At 39.8% G+C, this 20,465-nt stretch overlaps 1 protein-coding gene across 3 annotated transcripts in view; it reads right to left on the minus strand.

Moving 5' to 3' along the window:
• Positions 1-20,465, minus strand: part of LOC115214232 (mis18-binding protein 1) — a 77,679-nt gene that overhangs the window by 1,075 nt on the left and 56,139 nt on the right. The window contains exon 16 of one of the 3 annotated variants that reach the window (XM_036504569.1): positions 5,123-5,156. The exons of 1 other annotated variant lie outside the window; for it this stretch is intronic. The gene's annotated coding sequence lies outside the window, so the exon portion shown is untranslated. Of the gene's footprint in view, positions 1-5,122; positions 5,157-7,644; positions 7,666-20,465 lie in introns of those variants that run through there. One more of the 3 variants, XM_036504571.1, reaches the window with a different exon arrangement.

The raw sequence follows: 20,465 nt of genomic DNA on the forward strand, positions 1-20,465 counted from the left end.
CTGCCGGAGCCCCGTGGAGCTTTTAGGTGTTTTCGCTCAATAAACACTCACAACGCCCGGTGTGGGAATCGAAACCGCGATCCTATGACCGCGAGTCCGTTGCCCTAACCACTGGGCCATTGCGCCTCCACGCCCTATCAGTAGTTGCAAAGGGAAGCCATCATTCCCATCTCAAGCCTGACGTGATACACACGGACTCGAGTTTCTGGGTATTGACCCGTCATCAGCGTGTGACAATCACTGGTTGGCGATATGAAGTGGTTCCCAACATACACCATTTTATGAGAAACAAACATTAATACTTAATAACACTGGTCAACAGCCAATTTTCATGAGGGATATTATATGGTGTTTTATATGTAGTTTTGTCCGCAGATTTCAAAAATATAATCGGTTTCCTTCTATCAGGCACAGTTTTCCTGATGAGATGGGAGAGGTTATATAAATCCCATCAGCAGTATCGCTACACGTAAACGTCTTATACAGGTAAATTCTGACTTCTGTTTTATAACTATTTGTATTCATTTTGTAATTTTGTTTTCATAATCTTTTCTTTTCATAAATTTTACTTTCTGTTTAAGGTGCCATCCTCCTCCTCAAATTCTACTCAGGATGTCAAGGCATTGCAAGAACAGTCATTCTGATATATTTTGTCATGTCTGTGGTTCATTTACCACCAAAGCTCAGCAATGTGTCGTCACAAGTGAAATCAAGAAGATCTACCAGTTATACTTTGGTTGCTCTTTTGGGGCATCATCTGCTCAGCTTGTTCAAATGGAGTAAGGGATTGGCTAAATAAGATGAAGAGAGCAATACCGTTTGCAATAACTATGATATGGAACGAGTCAAAGGATCATTTCATGGACTTGTTTCTACAACGTTAATAATGTTTGTGGGTTTACTGTAAAGACCAAGCATAAGATTGTGTATCCCAACTAGCAATCAGCAAAAAGACCAGTACCACGCAACGATGATGATCTTCCTATTTCACTATCACCAGAAAATGGCCTTCAGATGTCTGACGAAGATGTATTTCCTGAAGAAAATACTACTGCTGTAGAAGACACAGAAGTGGATGCAAATTTCACGATTGAAAATGAAGACGTACCACAGAAATTTTCTCAAGGAGAGTTAAATGGTTTAGTTAGAGACTTGTCATTGTCAAAGGATAAAACTGAACTATTAGCATCTCACCTACAAGAAAAGTGTCTGCTTAAGAAAGATGTTTATATTACTCATTTCAGGAAGAGAAATTGGGATCTGACTTCATGCTTCTCTGTTGATGGATCACTTTGTTTCAGTAATAATACTGATGAGTTATTTCGCTGTTTGTTCCAAGAACATGTTCCAGCTGAATGGCGCTTATTCATTGATTCATCTAAGAGAAGCCTCAAGGCAGTACTACTACTACACAACAGCAATAAGAAACCATCCATTCCCATTGGACATTCAGTGCACATAAAGGAGCGTTATGAAAGCATGCAAGTACTCCTCAATGCCATAAAGTACACAAACTACAGCTGGAAAATATGTGGAGACTTAAAGGTGATTGGAATATTGATGAGAATGCAATCTGGGTTCACGAAATATTGTTGCTTTTTATGCCTATGGGACAGTCGTGCAACTAGCAAGCACTATGTGCAATCAGAGTGATTGCAAAATCATATGAGCTGGGAGTTTCTTGCGTCCACAGTAAACCACTTTTAAACCCAGAAAATGTACTTCTTCCCACTCTTCACATAAAGCTTGGCTTCATGAAACAATTCGTGAAGACACTCGCCAGGAAAACCTCAAAAGGTTTTGAATATGTGAACGCCAAATTTCCAAAAATCAACGAGGCAAAACTGGAGGAGGGCATATTCATAGGTCTGCAGATAAAAGAACTCCTGAAGGACAATTACTTCCTCACAGCACTGGATGAGATTGAGCTTAAAGCCTGGGAATCCTTCAAATGGCTCTGTGAAAATTTCCTAGGCAACATGAGATCTCTAGAGTTTAGAAATGGAGTGAAATGTCTTCTAGACTCCTACGCTGCAATGGGCTGTCGGATGTCACTAAAAGTTCCATTTCCTTGATTCACATCGGGACTTTCTTTGCAGAGAACCTTGGAGCAGTGTCTGAGGAGCAAGGTGAACACTTTCATCAAGATATTGCATCGATAGAACAACGATATCAAGTAGCTGACGAGGGATGAACCTGAAACAAAACACCATAGGAAGTCCAAATACCAACGATTTTAAGTTGTTATGCATTTGAGTGTATTCTAACTTATTTGTACACAATAAGTTTAATTCTGTACAATAAAAATCCATGAAATTATCGTATTTTGTATTCAATATACTTTATATAGACATGCTTTACGTGTCCTATAAGTTAAAACAGCAGGCATCATTAACATGAATATGTGACCTGATAGAGGAAATCGGACTTCAGATTCGTAATCAGCATATAAAATTAACCCAGAAAAGTCAATCAACAACTCTGATGATTAAAAAGTTTCATTTTGTTGACTAGTGTAATTAATGTTATAAAGTTTAATAAGGGGCTCAAATTTCGCCCCCTCTCCCCATTTTGAATTTTGAACTTTTTCATTCATTTATTTATTTATCTAACTATTTATTCTTGTCCATTTATTCATAAAAATATATTTGTCAACTAAATGTGGCGGTCCTATAGAAGACGGTGTTACTGTTGGTTTTAACCCCAGGAAGACATTCATATCTATCTATCTCTTTATACACATATACAAACACTTTCCTCTCTGGTCAATCTCTCATCAACTTCTTCAAGTATCACTTGAAAAGGAAAGTGAGAGTAGAGAGGCAAGTTTTGTCTAGCGAATGTTTCAAAAAAAGATGGGTGAATGTAGCAAGAATGGCACGCTTGAATGACGAAGCCACCTTGAGCATGATTCTATGAACCCGGAAAAGTTTAAAACAGAGAGTTACTTACTTGCAAATAAATGTGTTAACATGTGACATTATTGACCGAGGTTACCGTGGTCTTTTCCGCAAGCTTTTCTTTCCACAGATAAACCTTATCTGTTTCCTCCTTTACACTTTACATCATGACATTTCTGTGATACACGATCCCTATTAATCGTTTTTTTTCTTTTTCTCTCCTTTTAACGATCCCTTTTGATCGAAAACCTACCCCACTTTCTTTTTCCTCCCCAAAAAGAAAAGCTATTCTTTGTTATTTGTCCCGTCTGTGTTCAGCCCTGTGTGGCTAATAAAGAAACATATTTCTTTATACACCTATCTATATGCTTATTGAATTTAAAATTTTGAAAACGTGGTTTCTTGCATATCCGGAATCTCCGTCAGCTACAACAGCGAAAAAAAAAAAAAATTCGAAAAAGTTCAAAATTTTAAATGTGGGGCGGGGGTTGCATATTTGTAATCTCCGACATCTAAAATGTAGGAATCCGAAAAAAATGTTTCCAAATAGGCGCAGGAGTGGCTGTGTGGTAAGTAGCTTGTTTACCAACCACATGGTACCGGGTTCAGTCCCACTGCATGGCACCTTCGGCAAGTGTCTTCTACTATAGCCTCGGGCCGACCAAAGCCTTGTGAGTGGATTTGGTAGACGGAAACTGAAAGAAGCCCGTCGTATATATGTATATATATGTATATGTGTGTGTGCGTGTATGTTTGTGGTTGTCCCCCTAGCATTGCTTGACAACCGATGCTGGTGTGTTTATGTCCCCGTTACTTTGCGGTTCGGCAAAAGAGACCGATAGAATAAGTACTGGGCTTACAAAGAATAAGTCCCAGGGTCGAGTTGCTCGATTAAAGGCGGTGCTCCAGCATGGCCGCAGTCAAATGACTGAAACAAGTAAAAGAGTTTCAAGGAGAGGTTCGAAACTGTGTTGCCCCCGTACAGAGAACTAGATTAAATACTGCAAAGTAATTCTATCCGATATTCTAACGAATCTGCTAATCTATCACCCAAATTGATAATTATTTCCTTTCATAAATCTGAAATCCAATTTCAAATCTTGTTAGAAGTATTATTTTTATCTTCTCTAAAATTTAGCTTTATTCGTATCGCTTTCAAAAACTTTCAGTCTAAAACATCTTTATTACACGAAATATATATTTTAAAAAAAAAAGGGGCATACCTACACAAATATACCTCGACTTTGTATTTTCATAACTTTCAGAAAATGTTGTTGTGTCTGGGGAGGGTCATATTGTTTTAATGCCTTATCTAACACACTCACCGGTTCGATTTCCACTCATTTATCATTTATATTTATTCTTCCAAAACTTTCGTTGTTTTTGCAGCTCTGCCAATTGTTGGCTCTGTCCGTCAATGGAGCTGCGTTCCCTTTTGTCCGTTTAAATGAGTATTTTTCAGTGAAATATTTTACAAATACCTTTCAGATAGTGTAGATTCCGATTACAACGGAATTTGTTGCGAAAAATTGGTTCATTTGGGAGGGAGAGGAGTTTCGGATAAATCACGCCTGTCGACTTGTTTCCTCATAACTTACAAAATAAATTTTTAAAATAGTTAGTTTTTAATGAATTTTTCTACCAATATTTACTAGCTAGTGTAGATTCTGATTATAATGAATTTAAAGCGAAAAAGAAAAACTGGAGGGCGCGCACGCATACGAATTGACACGCATCACGTAACTTTTTCAAAATTTCAAGTTTCGTTTTGTAGATTTTTATGTGATGTGTGGCAATATGTACGTGCGCACTCATTGATTTTTGTTTTCGCATTAAATTCTGATATCATCGCGATCTATATAATCTGAAAGGTATTTGTAGCAAATTTCATTAAAAAATGCCAATTTTTCAGGAAATTATGAGGAAACAAAAGTCAGTGGTGTGTAAAAAAGGGGGTGAGTAGAAACGCATGTGTAGGGGAGCTAAAAAAAAGGGGCGGGGATGATAATGTTTGCTGTACTGAAATTCTAATATGGTTTTCAACACAAACATCTGAAGCGATCCGATGTCATTAAAACAAAATCATTCACATAGGGTCAGGTGTGGCTGTGTGGTAAGAAGCTTGCTTCCCAACCACATGGGTCCGGCCTCAGTCCCACTGTGCGGCACCTTGGGCATATGTGTGTGTGTGTGTATGTGTGTGTGTGCGTGTGTGTGTGTGTGTGCGTGTGTGTGTGTGTGTGTGTGTGTGTGTTTTATGCATCGTCTTCAAGATTCCTAAATTTCAAATTCAAATTTCGAATCCCACCAAATATTATGAATAAATTATTATCTCCCTTGTGCGAACTACGAGATCGGAGATTCCGAGTGAATATGAAGAAACTTAAAATGAAAAAAGAAGCAGCAAAGAAAAATGATTCATCTTCATACATTCATCGTGTGTACGTGTATAATGTGTGCGTGTTCACGCGCGTTTCCGTCCACCAAATCCACAAGGATCTGGTCCACCCGAAGCAACGCTGGATTAACCATTAAGCAAAACAAGCACGTGCTTAGGGCACCAAGGGGAGCGGGGTTACCATAGAAATGGTAAATAGGCGGCGAGCTGGCAGAAACGTTAGCACGCCGTTACGTTCTGAGTTCAAATTCCGCCGAGGTCGACTTTACCTTTCATCCTTTCGGGGTCGATTAAATAAGTACCAGTTACGCACTGGGGTCGATGAATCGACTTAATCCGGTTGTCTGTCCTTGTCTGTCCCCTTTATGTGTAGCCCCTTGTGGGCAGTAAAGAAATAAGAGTTGTTAAATAGTTTACGGCACAAAAGGAATCCCTTTAAACTTGCTAAAATAATGTTCGAAGTGGTTTATATAATCGCAAATATAATTTCGAAGTGTTCATGACATCATGGTGAAGATCTGATCAAAGACTTTGCTATTAAAAAATGCAGGAGAAAACTTTTCAAATATAATTAAAGTGGAAACGTACAAAAATAAATATTATTTTCCATAAGATGGAAGAACTTACTATTTTATCGACCCCGAAAAATATGAAAGGCGAAGTCGACTTCGGCGGAATTTGAACTCAGAACGTAAAGAGAAACGAAATGCCTTAATTAGTATTATAAATATTATGATTTAAGTAAATATATATTTCTTTACTACCCACAAGGGGCTAAACACAGAAAGGACAAACAAGGACAGACAAACGGATTAAGCTGATTACATCGACCCCGAAAGGATGAAAGGCAAAGTCGACTTCGGCGGAATTTGAACTCAGAACGTAAAGAGAAACGAAATGCCTTAATTAGTATTATAAATATTATGATTTAAGTAAATATAGTGTAACCGTTTGATCTGAGGAATTAAGATATTGTACACAAGATAATGGTTTCGAATCCCTGGTCGTATGATGTATTGTAATCTGGAGCAATAATGAAGTGGAAACTTACAAAAATAAACACAATTTTCCATCCTACTCTCAATTTTGTTTCATTTTGAAAAACGAAAGTTTGTTTTATAATTTATTATGGTTTATATTTTGAATTCCATATATATGGTAGGGGCGGCACCAAAATCTTTTAAGCGCTTGGGGCCTCTGTTGGTTTAAATCCAGTCTTGGCCTGAGGCTACAGTAGAAGACACTTGCCCAAAGTGCCACGCAGTGGGACTGAACCCACAACTATATAGTTGGGAAACAAAGTTCTTACCACACAGCAACATGTAAAAACAACAGAAAACCTTTACGGCCGAATTAATTTGCATAAATTAAACAAAAAAAATTAGTTAAGGGAAATAATTCGGTGTGGAAAGCAATTCTACTCCATTCATAATTCTTGTAAATAAAATCAGTTAGACATATTATAAGGTAAGATGATTTAAGGCGGCGAGCTGGCAGAAACGCTAGCACGCCGGGCGAAATGCTTAGAGGTATTTCGTCTGCCGTTACGGTCTGAGTTCAAATTCTGCCGAGTCGACTTTGCCTTTCATCCTTTCGGGGTCGATTAAATAAGTACCAGTTACGCACTGGGGTCGATTAGATCAACTTAATCCGTTCGTCTGTCCTTGTTTGTCCTCTCTGTGTTTAGCCCCTTGTGGGTAGTAAAGAAATAGGTTTTAATTTTGCAACACTTTAACATTTAAACTGGCTAGATCAGGCCTGTCATACCTACCCTACAATGTCATTCCAAAATCAAACAATCACATCTTCTGAAGTCTCAAAGTTACAAGAGAATGCAAGGTTACGTCAAGACAATGGGAATAAATAAGTATTAAATTTTTTAGCTGGTCTCTCACACCTACCCTACAAGGTCATTCTAAAAATAAACAATTGCACTTAATTCGTTTGTCTGTCCTTGTTTGTCCCCTCTGTGTAGGTAAGACGATTTTACACACCAACAGACCTAGATTCTTTGTGATACAACCCGACTTAGTCGGAGATTCCCCCCTTTTCAAGCGTTTGTAAATGGATAAGATAATGGTATAACTTGATTTGAACTCAAAAAAGGGCAAATAAAATTACAAGTCGCAGGAGTGGCTGTGTGGTAAGTAGCATGCTTACCAACCACATGGTTCCGGGTTCAGTCCCACTGTATGGCACCTTGGGTAAGTGTCTTCTACTATAGCCTCGGGCCGACCTTGGATTAAGACCGATAGAGGCCCAGGCGCTTAAAAGATTTTGGTGCCCCTTGTGAGTGGATTTGGTAGACGGAAACTGAAAGAAGCCCGTCGTATTTATGTATATATATGTGTGTGTGTGTGTGTGTGTTTGTCCCCCAACATCGCTTGACAACTGATGCTGGTGTGTTTATGTCCCCGTAACTTAGCGGTTCAACAAGAGACCGATAGAATAAGTACTAGGCTTACAAAGAATAAGTCCTGGGGTCGATTTGCTCGACTAAAGGTGGTGCACCAGCATGGCCGCAGTCAAATTACTGAAACAAGTAAAAGAGTAAAAGAGAGTAAAAAAGTAAGTCGGCTTCATAGAAACCGAAACGTTTTATCTTCCCGAATATTTAGAGGCTAAATTATTAGGGAAATGAATAAATACCGAATTAGTAGGTTATTGCGACAGCGTTTGTGATGCTGTTGCTGCTGCTGCAGTCTTCTTCTTCTTCTTCTTCTTCTTCTTCTTCTTCTTCTTCTTCCTGTTATATAATCATCACAACAAACATGAACAATCAACGTCGCCCATTGTCTCCCTTGATAAAAGGACTTTCACTTTGTTTCCCGCCAAAAACAATTAACTTGTACAACAACGGCAGTCGAATAAAGTATCTTGTATCGTTAACACGTTGTTTCAGTCTCTCTCATTTTCTTAATCTTTCATACTAAGTACTCACTACTTCCTTTAATACTCAATACATTATATATATATAACAACAACATGGTGTCAGAATACTAAAAGAACCCAAAATACAGAAACCAAAGGAAAAAAGAAGTTGAAATCATACTTCAAAGACGAAATGGAAAATTTACCGCATCCAAAAGACCTAGACTTTAATCAGGAAAATCTAGCCGCAGCATGGAAAAAGTGGAAAAAAGAATTCAATCTCTTTTTGATAGCAACAGAAAGTGACATGAAGCCAGACAAAGTAAAAACTTCAATGTTTTTAACTTGCATCGGTTCTAAAGGCCGAGATATCCATTCCACACTGGATTTCGATTCACCCGACGAAGAAATGAACCTTCAGACAGTAATCGAAAAATTCGATGCATATTGTGAACCCAGGAAAAACATAACTTTCCTAAGACACAAATTCTTCACATGTGGACAAGCGGAACATCAAAAATTCGATGAGTACGTAGTAGAGTTGCGCCAAAAGACACAACAGTGCGAATTCGGCAACCTCACAGACAGTCTCACCAAAGATATTCTGATATGTGGAATCAGAGACATGAGATTAAGAGAAAGATTATTGAGAGAACCAAATTTAGACCTACAAAAAACAATTCAAGCAGGTCAGAGTGCAGAGCAAACACGACTCCAATCAAGGATACTAAATGCCACATCCGAAACAAGAGATTACGAAATCTCGAGGGTATATAGTCAACACGACAGAAAAGGCGCCAAAACTCAAATAACCCGCCATATGCAATCCAGACATCAAAACGAACAAGGCGGAAGTGACAGAAAGCCCGCGAAGTTTCAAGCGCCAAGTCAACACTACGTCACTAACTGTCACTATTGTGGTTATAATCACAAAAGAAATAAATGCCCAGCATTTCACAAGACATGTGAAAAATGCAAGAAACAAGGACACTATGCAAAAATGTGCAAATCAAGAAAATTTGTACATAAAGTAGAGATACATACCGACGATGAATCAGATGACGATGAACTAAAAGTGAACAACTCGAATGTAACATTCAAAATAGATACAGGAGCAGACGTAACCGTACTGCCATTCAGAGAATATAGAAATATAATTCCAAAACCACAACTGCAAAAAACTTCAACTCGATTATCAGCTTATAATAACACAGCTATAAAAGTGCTAGGAAAATGCACAGCAGTCATTAAATACAAAGAATTATCAAAGCAAATAAAATTCATTGTTGCAAAAACAAACTCGCACGCAGTTATAGATGCAAAGACAGCCAAAGATCTGAACCTGATTCAGAGAATTTCAAAAATAAATTCGTCGAACACAAACGACATATTAGAAAAATATGAAGACTGTTTCGGAGAAATCGGCACTTTGTCAATAACACATCATAGCACAGTGGATCCACAAATAACTCCTGTAATTCATCCACCAAGATCGGTTCCTTTTTCTATAAAAGAAAAACTCAACAAAGAATTAAAAAGAATGACAGAATTAGATATCATAAAACCTGTTAGTGAACCTACAGACTGGGTAAATTCCCTAGTCATCGTTGAAAAAGCCAACGGAAAACTCCGACTCTGTTTAGACCCCAAGAATCTAAACAAAGCCATAAAAAGGCAACATTTCAAACTCCCTATAGCGGAGGACATTTTTGCACAAATGCATAACCCTAAATATTTTTCAAAACTCGATGCATCTAATGGATACTGGCAAATTCCAGTTGACGAAGAAAGCTCCCATCTTTTAACGTTCAACACACCTTTTGGAAGGTATCGCTTCATACGACTACCCTTTGGAATTCACAGCGCTAGTGAAGTTTTCCAAAAAGAAATTTCAAAAATAATAGAGGGCATAGAAGGAGCAAGAAATTCACAGGATGACATCATAATCTGGTCCAACACTTTAGAAGAACACACAAATAGACTACAACAAGTTTTCGATCGAATCCGAAAGCACGGATTAAAGTTAAATAAATCAAAGTGTATCTTCTATGAATCACAAATCAAGTACCTTGGGCATATATTAACCAGCGAAGGGATAAAACAAGATCCAACCAAGGTACAAGCAATCATTCACATGCCACTGCCAACAAGTAAAAAAGAATTACAAAGATTCCTAGGTATGACAAATTACCTATGTAAATTTTTATCTAATTACTCCGAAGTCACAGCACCATTGCGCCAGCTTCTACAGAGTGACACGTTATGGTCATTCGACAAACCACAAATCGAAGCAATAAAAAGCTAAAAGAAATGATTACCAGAAAACCAGTGCTACAATTTTATGATCCAGATCTACCAATAAAAATAACTACAGATGCTAGTAAGCATGGGCTCGGAGCGATACTTGAGCAGAAACACAACGAAAGATGGCTACCTGTTTCGTTTGCATCTCGTGCAACAACTCAAGCGGAACAAAACTACTGTCCGATAGAGAGCGAAGCTCTCAGTATAGTTTTCGCATGCAAGAAATTTCATCAGTTTATATACGGAACTCATTCAGAATCGAAAATGACCATAAACCGTTGAAGCAAATATTCAAAAAATCGATCACTAAATGCCCCCCCAGAATCCAAAGATTTCTACTAACATTACAAAGATATGATTTTGACCTAAACCACATACCTGGTAAAGAATCAATTGTTGCAGATACCCTATCACGTGCATACCTTGAGCAAAATACTCCAGATAGTCCAGACGAAGATATGAAATCGCACATTCATGCAGTAATAAAAAATTACCCCATAACCGACACTAAATTAAAAGAGTATAAAGAAGCCACTGCAGACGACCCGTCTCTACAGACACTCGTCACATATACAAGAACAGAATGGCCCCCAAAAGACAAAATACCAATAAACATCAAACCATTCGTATCCGTTCGTGATGAAATATCAATCGTCAATGGTCTCGTTCTAAAAGGTTCAAGAATAATTGTACCTAAGTCATTACGTAGAGAAGCTCTACAGGAAATACATACCGGACACATGGGTATCGAAAAATGCATAGAGAGAGCGAAGGAATGTATATACTGGCCCGGCATTAACGCTCAAATCAAAGACATGATTAACACATGCTCATACTGCATTGACTACAAAAATCAACAAGCAGCCGAACCACTAATAAATCATGAAATACCTACTACACCATGAACCAAAGTGGGTACAGACGTTTTTCACCTGTCTGGAAATTCGTATGTCACAATTATTGACTATACAACAAGATTTTTTGATCTACACGAAATAAATGATTGCCAGTCAAAAACCGTAATCAAAAAATTAAAAGAAACTTTTGCTAAATTCGGAATTCCGCAAACAGTTGTAAGTGACAACGGTCCAGAATTCAATTCGGCTGAATTCAAAATATTTGCAAAAAATTGGCATTTTCATCACACGAAGACAAGCCCGCATTATCATCAAGCGAATGGCATGGTTGAGAGAAATATACAGACAATAAAAAAGACGCAAAAAGGCATTCAAAAGTGGCGAAGAACCTCAGTTAGCGCTCTTAGCATTACGCACGACGACTAAATTACAAAATGGTGCACCATCCCCTGCAAATCAAATAATGAATAGAACATTGCGAACAAATCTCCCAAACATATTACACGACAAAATTGGTATCAGGCCTCACGAAAAGAAGAAATCAAACATTACAACAGAACTCCCAGAGTTAAAACCACACGACACGGTTAGAATTAAGTTTAACAACAATTGGTTTAGAAGGGGCAAAATAATTAAAAAACTAGAGCAACCTCGTTCATACTTAGTAATAACAGAGGAAGGAAATACAGTCAAACGAAATAGACAACATATTCTTAAAACAACGAACACGTTCGCATAACAGAAGAATTAGATTATGAAAATATATTTCCAAAGTCAACAAACACGCATGAAAAAAAAAAACAGCACAACTACAGAATTCAACACTACAAAATAATAAAACCACAAAAAGTGGACGACGAATAATTATTCCCTGTAGATACAGATGATAAAAAAAAAATTAAAAAAAAAAAAAAAAAAAGGAAGATGTTATATAATCATCACAACAAACATGAACAATCAACGTCGCCCATTGTCTCCCTTGATAAAAGGACTTTCACTTTGTTTCCCGCCAAAAACAATTAACTTGTACAACAACGGCAGTCGAATAAAGTATCTTGTATCGTTAACACGTTGTTTCAGTCTCTCTCATTTTCTTAATCTTTCATACTAAGTACTCACTACTTCCTTTAATACTCAATACATTATATATATATAACAACAACACTTCCAATCAGGACTCACGCCATTAGCCACAATGAATAATCTCTAATTCGAGCCTACTCTAAGCCACTAAGAGTGCGTGCGGCAACTTGAAGATCCACCCACCACACGCGATAGACTGGCGGTTGCACGGGTGCAAAAGCTACGTTGTTATCCTCATTCCATATACGGTGGCTATTAACGGGTGGAGAGCTGAACCATTCTGGAGTACAGAGGATTCGCAATCTAGACTAACGTCTGAAAGTTTACCATACCATAGTGGGTTACACTATGGTTTCTCTGCTTTGTAGCAGAAGTAGGAAGAAAGAGTGAGAGAAAATTGTGGTGAAAGAGTACAGTTCACCACCCACCCACCCCCGCCGGAGCCTCTTGGAGCTTAGGTGTTATTGCTCAATAAACACTCACAATGCCCGATCTGGGAATCGAAACCGCATTCTTACGACCGCGAGTCCGCTGCCCTAACAACGAGCCGTTGCGCCTCCACTGTTGCTGTTGAACGAAGCGATCTTTGTCCCATTAGTGGGAGAAGTCCGAAACGTGGTCCTTTGCTATTCGTAAGACCTGCAGAAGAGAAAGCAGGTCAACCCCCGACACCGAGAGCATCGACGGATGGATGAATGTGCATCCAGGCGCAGCGGTTGCGGAGGAAGTTAGGGACAAGAAACAGGAAGGAAGAGTGAGAGAAAGTGGGAGCGAAAGAGTACAACAGGGGTCGCCACCACCCCCTGCCGGAGCCTCGTGGAGCTTCAGGTACTTTCGCTCAATAAACACACACAACACCCGGTCTGGGAATCGAAACCGCGATCCTCCGACTGCGAGTCCGCTGCCCAAATCACTGGCCCATTGCGCCTCCACTGCTGTTGTTTTGCTTCTAGTTCACTCCGAGTAAGCCATAAAAGTCGATTTTTATGTCGTTTTTCTTTTTATCTTTTAGTATATCTTGGTGCTATTCATCCAATGTGCCTTTCATTTATTTTCTGTTTCGTTTTAGTCGCTAAGCTGTGTGATTTCATGCAATTTGGTTGGTATTTCTAGCGAGCAGCATACAAAAGCCTGCATGAAGACCCTTCATGTAAGGGACGTAACTCTATACAATTATTCTGTTGTGTCCGGGGAGACTCATTCTCTTTTAGTGCCTTATAATTTAACACACACACACCGGTAAAATTTCCACTAATTTCCTTACTATTTTACATGTCTCAGTCGTTTGACTGCGGCCATGCTGGATCACCACCTTTAGTCGAAGAAATCGACCCCAGGACTTATTCTTTGTAAGCCTAGTACTTATTCTATCGGTCCCCAGCATCGGTTGTCAAGTGATGTTGGGGGACAAACACAGACACACAAAGATACACACACACATACATCCATCACCCTCTTGTACTGTCTTATATTCCTCCCCACCACTACACACTCAATAACACTATAAAATAGTCAAAACTTTTTACACAGGAACTTAGTTCGATTTGAAAACCCCACTAGAATGGGAGAAAGCGCTAATACATGATTTAAGTTATATGATGTATAAAAACATGTAATATACAAATAAATATCTGTAAATATAAAACCATCCGAATTTCTGAGTACCTCATTTCTTCTAATATAAAATACCTGTACATCATCTTCAAACCTTCCAATATATAAACTTAGATAAACTTAGATATGTTTCGACCAAAGATTGGTCCAGGCCATGTCTAACTTAATAGCACCACCTGATAGGATTATTCGAATCCTGTTTAAGTCAAGTTTTGTTCAAGTAGTGAGTTCTTGTTGGGTGAGTTGTATCCAATTATGGGTGGTTTATCTGGTATTCTTTGAAGGAATCTATCCAGACTCTGTTTAAAGTTGATGGGATCCTTTTCCTCTTTGATCTCTCTCGGGACAATGTTAAATAGGGCAGGGCCTGTTGAGGAAAAGAAATTATGTTGCAGTGTACATGTATGTTGTGATCTTGAATTGGGCAGGGGACGTATAGCCCGTGGTCCAAGTCTTGGATGAACCTTGAAGCTAATGTTTAGGTCGTTTGGGCAAAGTTTGCGGTATATTTTCCACATCGTACAAATGATGTACCGCTCACGGCGACGCTGGAGGGAGTAAAGTTTCAAGGCTTTAAGGCGATCCCAATAATCGAGAGCAGCCATGCCTTCAATGCGTTTAGTGAGTGCCCTCTGGGGTGACTCAATTCTGGAGATGTTTTGTCTTGTGTGAGGAGACCACAGTGGGCAGCAGTATTCAAGGTGTGGCCGTACAAAGGAGGAAAAAGTGGTATGATGACACCTTGTTCTCTGGACCAGAAAGTTCTTAAGATCCAGGAACTCATCCTACGAGCTATATCGACCTTCTTGTTGATGTATGCACTCCAACTGAGATCGTCATCAACAATTACACCCAGGTCTCTGATATTGTTAGAGGCTGTGAGCGGTTCCTCTGAAGGAAGAGAGTATGGCTGTTTTAGTGAGGAGTTTCTTCCAAAATGCATCAGCTCAAATTTTCCCTCGTTCAGTTGCATTTTGTTTCTGTCTGCCCATTGACTCACAGCATATAGATCAGACTGGAGTTGAGTTCGGTCTGCTTCTTCATTGACGATTTGCTGGAGCTTGGTGTCATCAGCAAATATTTTCACTTTGCAGTAATGTACGACACTGGAAAGGTCGTTTATGTAGATTATGAAGAGTAGCGGACCCAAGACAGTCCCCTGGGGGACACCGCTGGTGATTTTTGCTGGGCTTGAGTGGACTCCATCAACTACAACATGTTGTGTTCTATTCGCCAGGAAATACTTGATCCAGTGTAGAACTTTTCCACGGATTCCAACATTTGCCAATTTTGAGAGTAGGATATTATGGTCTACCCTGTCGAACGCTTTACTGAAGTCAAGATATATAACATCAGAGTTCGAACCTGTTCCCAAGGCTTTGAGTACATCTTCAATGCGGTGTAAGAGCTGTGTTAGACAGTCCCTGCCACAGCGAAAGCCATGCTGATTTGCATTTAGGAGTTTCTGGGTCTCCAGGAAGTCAGCCATCTTTGATCTTAACACTCTTTCAAACACTTTGATGATGTGGGAGGTGAGTGAGATTGGGCGATAGTTGAGTGCGAGGGATCTGTTTCCCTGTTTGAAAACCGGGATGACTGACTGGGATAGAAACTGTTTTGGTATATAACCTGCATCTAATGAATTTCTCCAGACGTTGGTCAGAGGGACTGCAAGTTGGTGTCTACATTCCTTCAGGAGACTAGCGGGGAATCTATCAGGGCCTACATATATATACGACGGGCTTCTTTCAGTTTCCGTCTATCAAATCCACTCACAAGGCTTTGGTCGGCCCGAGGCTATTGTAGAAGACACTTGCCCAAGATGCCACGCAGTGGGACTGAACCCAGAACTATGTGGTTGGTAAGCAAGCTACTTACCACACAGCCACTCCTTGATTTTTTAAAATAATGTTACTTCCTTAAATATATAAATATTTCTCCAAAAATGATTTTACTTTATAACGATAATGGAAACTGAATTTTATTTAAAATAGTATTCTCCACAATACCATTATTTCTACACCAGTAACGATTGCAGAAACGATAGCACGCCGGGCGAAATGCTTAGCGGTATTTCGCCTGCCGCTACGTTCTGAGTTCAAATTCCGCCGAGGTCGACTGTGCCTTTCATCCTTTCGGGGTCGATTAAATAAGTACCAGTTACGCACTGGGGTCTATATAATCGACTTAATCCGTTTGTCTGTCCTTGTTTGTCCTCTCTGTTTAGCCCCTTGTGGGTAGTAAAGAAATAGGTATTTTGTCTGCCGTCCCCTCTGTGTTTAACCTCTTGTGGGTAGTAAAGTAATAGGTATTTCGTCTGTCTTTACGTTCTGAGTTCAAATTCTGCGGAGGTCGACTTTGCTTTTCATCCTTTCGGAGTCGATGAATTAAGTACCAGTTGCATACTGGTATCGATCTAATCGACTGGTATCGATCTAATCGACTGGCCTCCTTACCCAAAATTTCGAGCCTTGTGCCAAGAGTAGAAAAGATTATTTCTACACCAGTGATAATAATAATAATAATAATAATCTTTTCTACTCTAGCCACAAGGCCCGAAATTTTGGGGGAGGAGGCCAGTCGATTAGATCGATCCTAGTACGCAACTGGTACTTAATTTATGCACTCCGAAAGGATGAAAGGCAAAGTCGACCCCGGAGGAATTTGAACTTAGAACATAAAGACAAAGGAAAAACGGCAAAGCATTTCACCCGGGGTGCTAACGTTTCTTCCAGCTCGCCGCCCTCGCCTTAATAATAATAATAATAATAACAATAATGATGATCAAGACGAAATTACGTCAATCCTTTTTTTTAAATATATAATGGAAAGCACTCCGTCGGTTACGACGACGAGGGTTCCGGTCGATCCGAATCAACGGAACAGCCTGCTCGTGAAATTAACGTGTAAGTGGCTAAGCACTCCACAGACACGTGTACCCTTAACGTAGTTCGGGGATATTCAGCGTGACACAGAGAGTGACAAGGCCGGCCCTTTGAAATACAAGTACAACAGAAACAGGAAGTAAGAGTGAGAGAAAGTTGTGGCGAAAGAGTACAGCAGGGATCACCACCATCCCCTGCCGGAGCCTCGTGGAGCTTTAGGTGTTTTCGCTCAATAAACACTCACAACGCCCGGTCTGGGAATCGAAACCGCGATCTTATGACCGCGAGTCCGCTGCCCTAACCACTGGGCCATTGCGCCTCCCCAAAATATATAATAATGATGATAATAATAATGTTTTCTGCTATAGGTACACGGGCTGAAATTTGGCAGAAGGGGTCCTAGTCTATTATATCAACCTCAGTGCTTGACTGGTGCTTATTTTATCGACCCTGAAAGGATGAAAGGCAAAGTTGACATCGGCGGAATTTGAACTCAGAAAATAAAGGCGAACAAAATGCCGCTAACGAGTCTGCCAACTCGTTATATTCTTCTACACTAATAATAATAATAATGATTATTATTATTATTATCTTTTCTACTATAGGCACAAGGTTTTTAATTTGGGGTGAGGGGGCTAGTCGATTACATCAACCCCATTGCGTAACTGATACTTAATTTATCGATCTCGAAAGGATAAAAGGCAAAGTCGACCTCAGCGGAATTTGAACTCAGAACATAAAGACGGACGAAATATCGCTAAGCATATCGCCGGGCGTGCTAACGATCCTACCAATTCGCCTCGTTAATAATAATAATAATCCTTTCTACTATAGACACAAGGCCTGACATTTTTAGGGGAAGGGTCTAATCAATTACATCGACCCCAGTGCGCAACTGGGACTTAGTTTATCGATTCTCCCAGTTCGCCGCCTTGGGTTCATAAAAATATAAATACTTCTGTCCGCGGAATTATATTTGTGTTGTGTATTTGAAGGGTATTTAATATAAACACTTCTTTTTGTTTTGTAAGGGTAATAACACCCAATTTTTCTGTTGTTTTCACGGCGATACCGCGTCCGAGATATTACTTTCTTATCTTTATAGTACGATACATATTCGACGCTTCTAAAAACACAGATATAAATTTTTTTGTGTCTGGGGAGAGTCATTCTCTTTTAGTGCCTTATAATATGACTCTCACCAGACACAACAGAATATGCTTCAACACACGAACTCATATAAAGAACCTTGCAAACCAAATCCAAAAACAAAATATAAATTTGTTTATATATATATGTTGTTATAAAAAAGAATTTTAATATTCATACAACGTGAGAATTTTATTTAATGTTACGGAACTTAAAGAGGTGTTCGTTTCCATTCCAAGGGACATTATTATGTCTTGAATGCTAAGATAACAGAGTTGCACCCCTTGAATTGACAAAACATTAAAATTTAGACAATATTTGTTGTTTTGTTTTTCCCTTCTCGAGCCACGCCTGGCTCATTTAGGGCCAGTTTCCCGGTTTCCTTGGCATATAGGTTCCCTACCTGGACGGGGCACCGGTCCGTCGCAGGTGAGCTACAAGATGCAGGAGGAAAGAGTGAGAGAAAGTTGTGGCGAAAGAGTCAGCAGAAGTTCGCCATTACCTTCTGCCGGAGCTGCGTGGAGCTTAGGTGTTTCGATCATAAACACACACATCGCCCGGTCTGAGATTCGAACCCGCGATCCCTCGACCACGAGTCCGCTGCTCTAACCACTAGGCCATGTGCCTCTACAGACTTTATATTTAGTACTAACCAAAGCTAGACGGGTGTTACTCTTTCACTTGTTTCAGTCATGTGACTGTGGCCATGCTGGAGCACCGCCTTTAGTCGAGCAGATCAACCCCAGGACTTATTCTTTGTAAGCCTAGTACTTATTCTAACGGTCTGTTTTGCCGAACCGCTAAGTTACGGGGACGTAAACACACCAGCATCGGCTGTCAAACGATGTTGGGGAGACAAACACAGACACACATACATATATATACATATATCCGACGGGCTTCTTTCAGTTTCCGTCTACCAAATCCACTCACAATGCTTTGGTCGGCCCGAGGCTATAGTAGAAGACACTTGCCCAAGGTGCCGCGCAGTGGGACTGAACCCGGAACCATGTGGTTGGTAAGCAAGCTACTTACCACACAGCCACTCCTACGCCTGATTTCAAATTTTGGCACAAGGCCAGCAATTTCGGGACTGGGGTAAGTTGATTACATCGACCCCAGTTCACGGCACAAAAGGAATCCCTTTAAACTTGCTAAAATAATGTTCGAAGTTGTTTATATAATCGCAAATATAATTTCGAAGGGTTCATGATATCATGGTGAGGATCTGATCAAAGACTTTGCTATTAAAAAATTTTGGAGAAAACTTTTCAAATATAATTAAAGTGGAAACGTACAAAAATAAATATTATTTTCCATAAGATGGAAGAACTTACTATTTTATCGACCCCGAAAAATATGAAAGATGAAGTCGACTTCGGCGGAATTTGAACTCAGAACGTAAAGAGAAAGGAAATGCCTTAATTAGTATTATAAATATTATGATTTAAGTGGAGGCGCAATGGCCCAGTGGTTAGGGCAGCGGACTCGCGGTCATAGGATCGCGGATTCGATTCCCAGACCGGGCGTTGTGAGTGTTTATTGAGCGAAAACACCTAAAGCTCCACGAGGTTCCGGCAGGGGATGGTGGTGATCACTCTTACTTCCTGTTTCTGTTGTACCTGTATTTCAAAGGGCCGGCCTTGTCACTCTCTGTGTCACGCTTATATTTCAAATATAAATAAAGTGGAAACGTACAAAAATAAACATTATTTTCCATCTTAGTAAGATGGAAATACTTACTATTTTAACGACCCCGAAAAATATGAAAAATGAAGTCAACTTCGGCGGGATTTGAACTCAGAATGTAAAGATGTACGAAGTGCCGCTGAGTATTTTGCCCAGCGCGCTAACGATTCTGCCAACTCATCGCCTTAATTACTGTTATAAATATTATGATTTAAGTATATAGGCGTAGGAGAGGCTGTGTGGTGAGTAGCTTGCATACTAACCACATGGTTCCGGGTTCAGTCCCACTGCGTGGCACCTTGGACAAGTGTTCTCTACTATAGCCTCGGGCCAACCATAGCCTTGTGAATGGATTTGGTAGACGGAAACTGAAAGAATCCTGCCGTATATATGTATGTCAATGTGTGTGTGTGTGAGTTCGTGTGTCTGTGTTTGATCCCCCAACATCGTTTGACAACCGATGCTGGTGTGTTTACATCCCCGTCACTTTGCGGTTCGGCAAAAGAGACCGATAGAATAAGTACTAGGCTTACAAAGAATAAGTCTTGGGATCAATTTGCTCGTCCAAAGGCGGTGCTCCAGCATGGCCGCGGTCAAATGACTGAATCAAGTAAAAGAGTAACCGCATCATCTGAGGAATTGTACACAAGATCGTGGTTTCCAATCCCTGACCGGATCGTGTATTGTACTCTGGAGCAAAACACTTCATATCACC

The sequence above is a fragment of the Octopus sinensis genome, linkage group LG7 (genome assembly GCF_006345805.1).
Source record: "Octopus sinensis linkage group LG7, ASM634580v1, whole genome shotgun sequence".
NCBI lineage: Eukaryota > Metazoa > Mollusca > Cephalopoda > Octopoda > Octopodidae > Octopus > Octopus sinensis.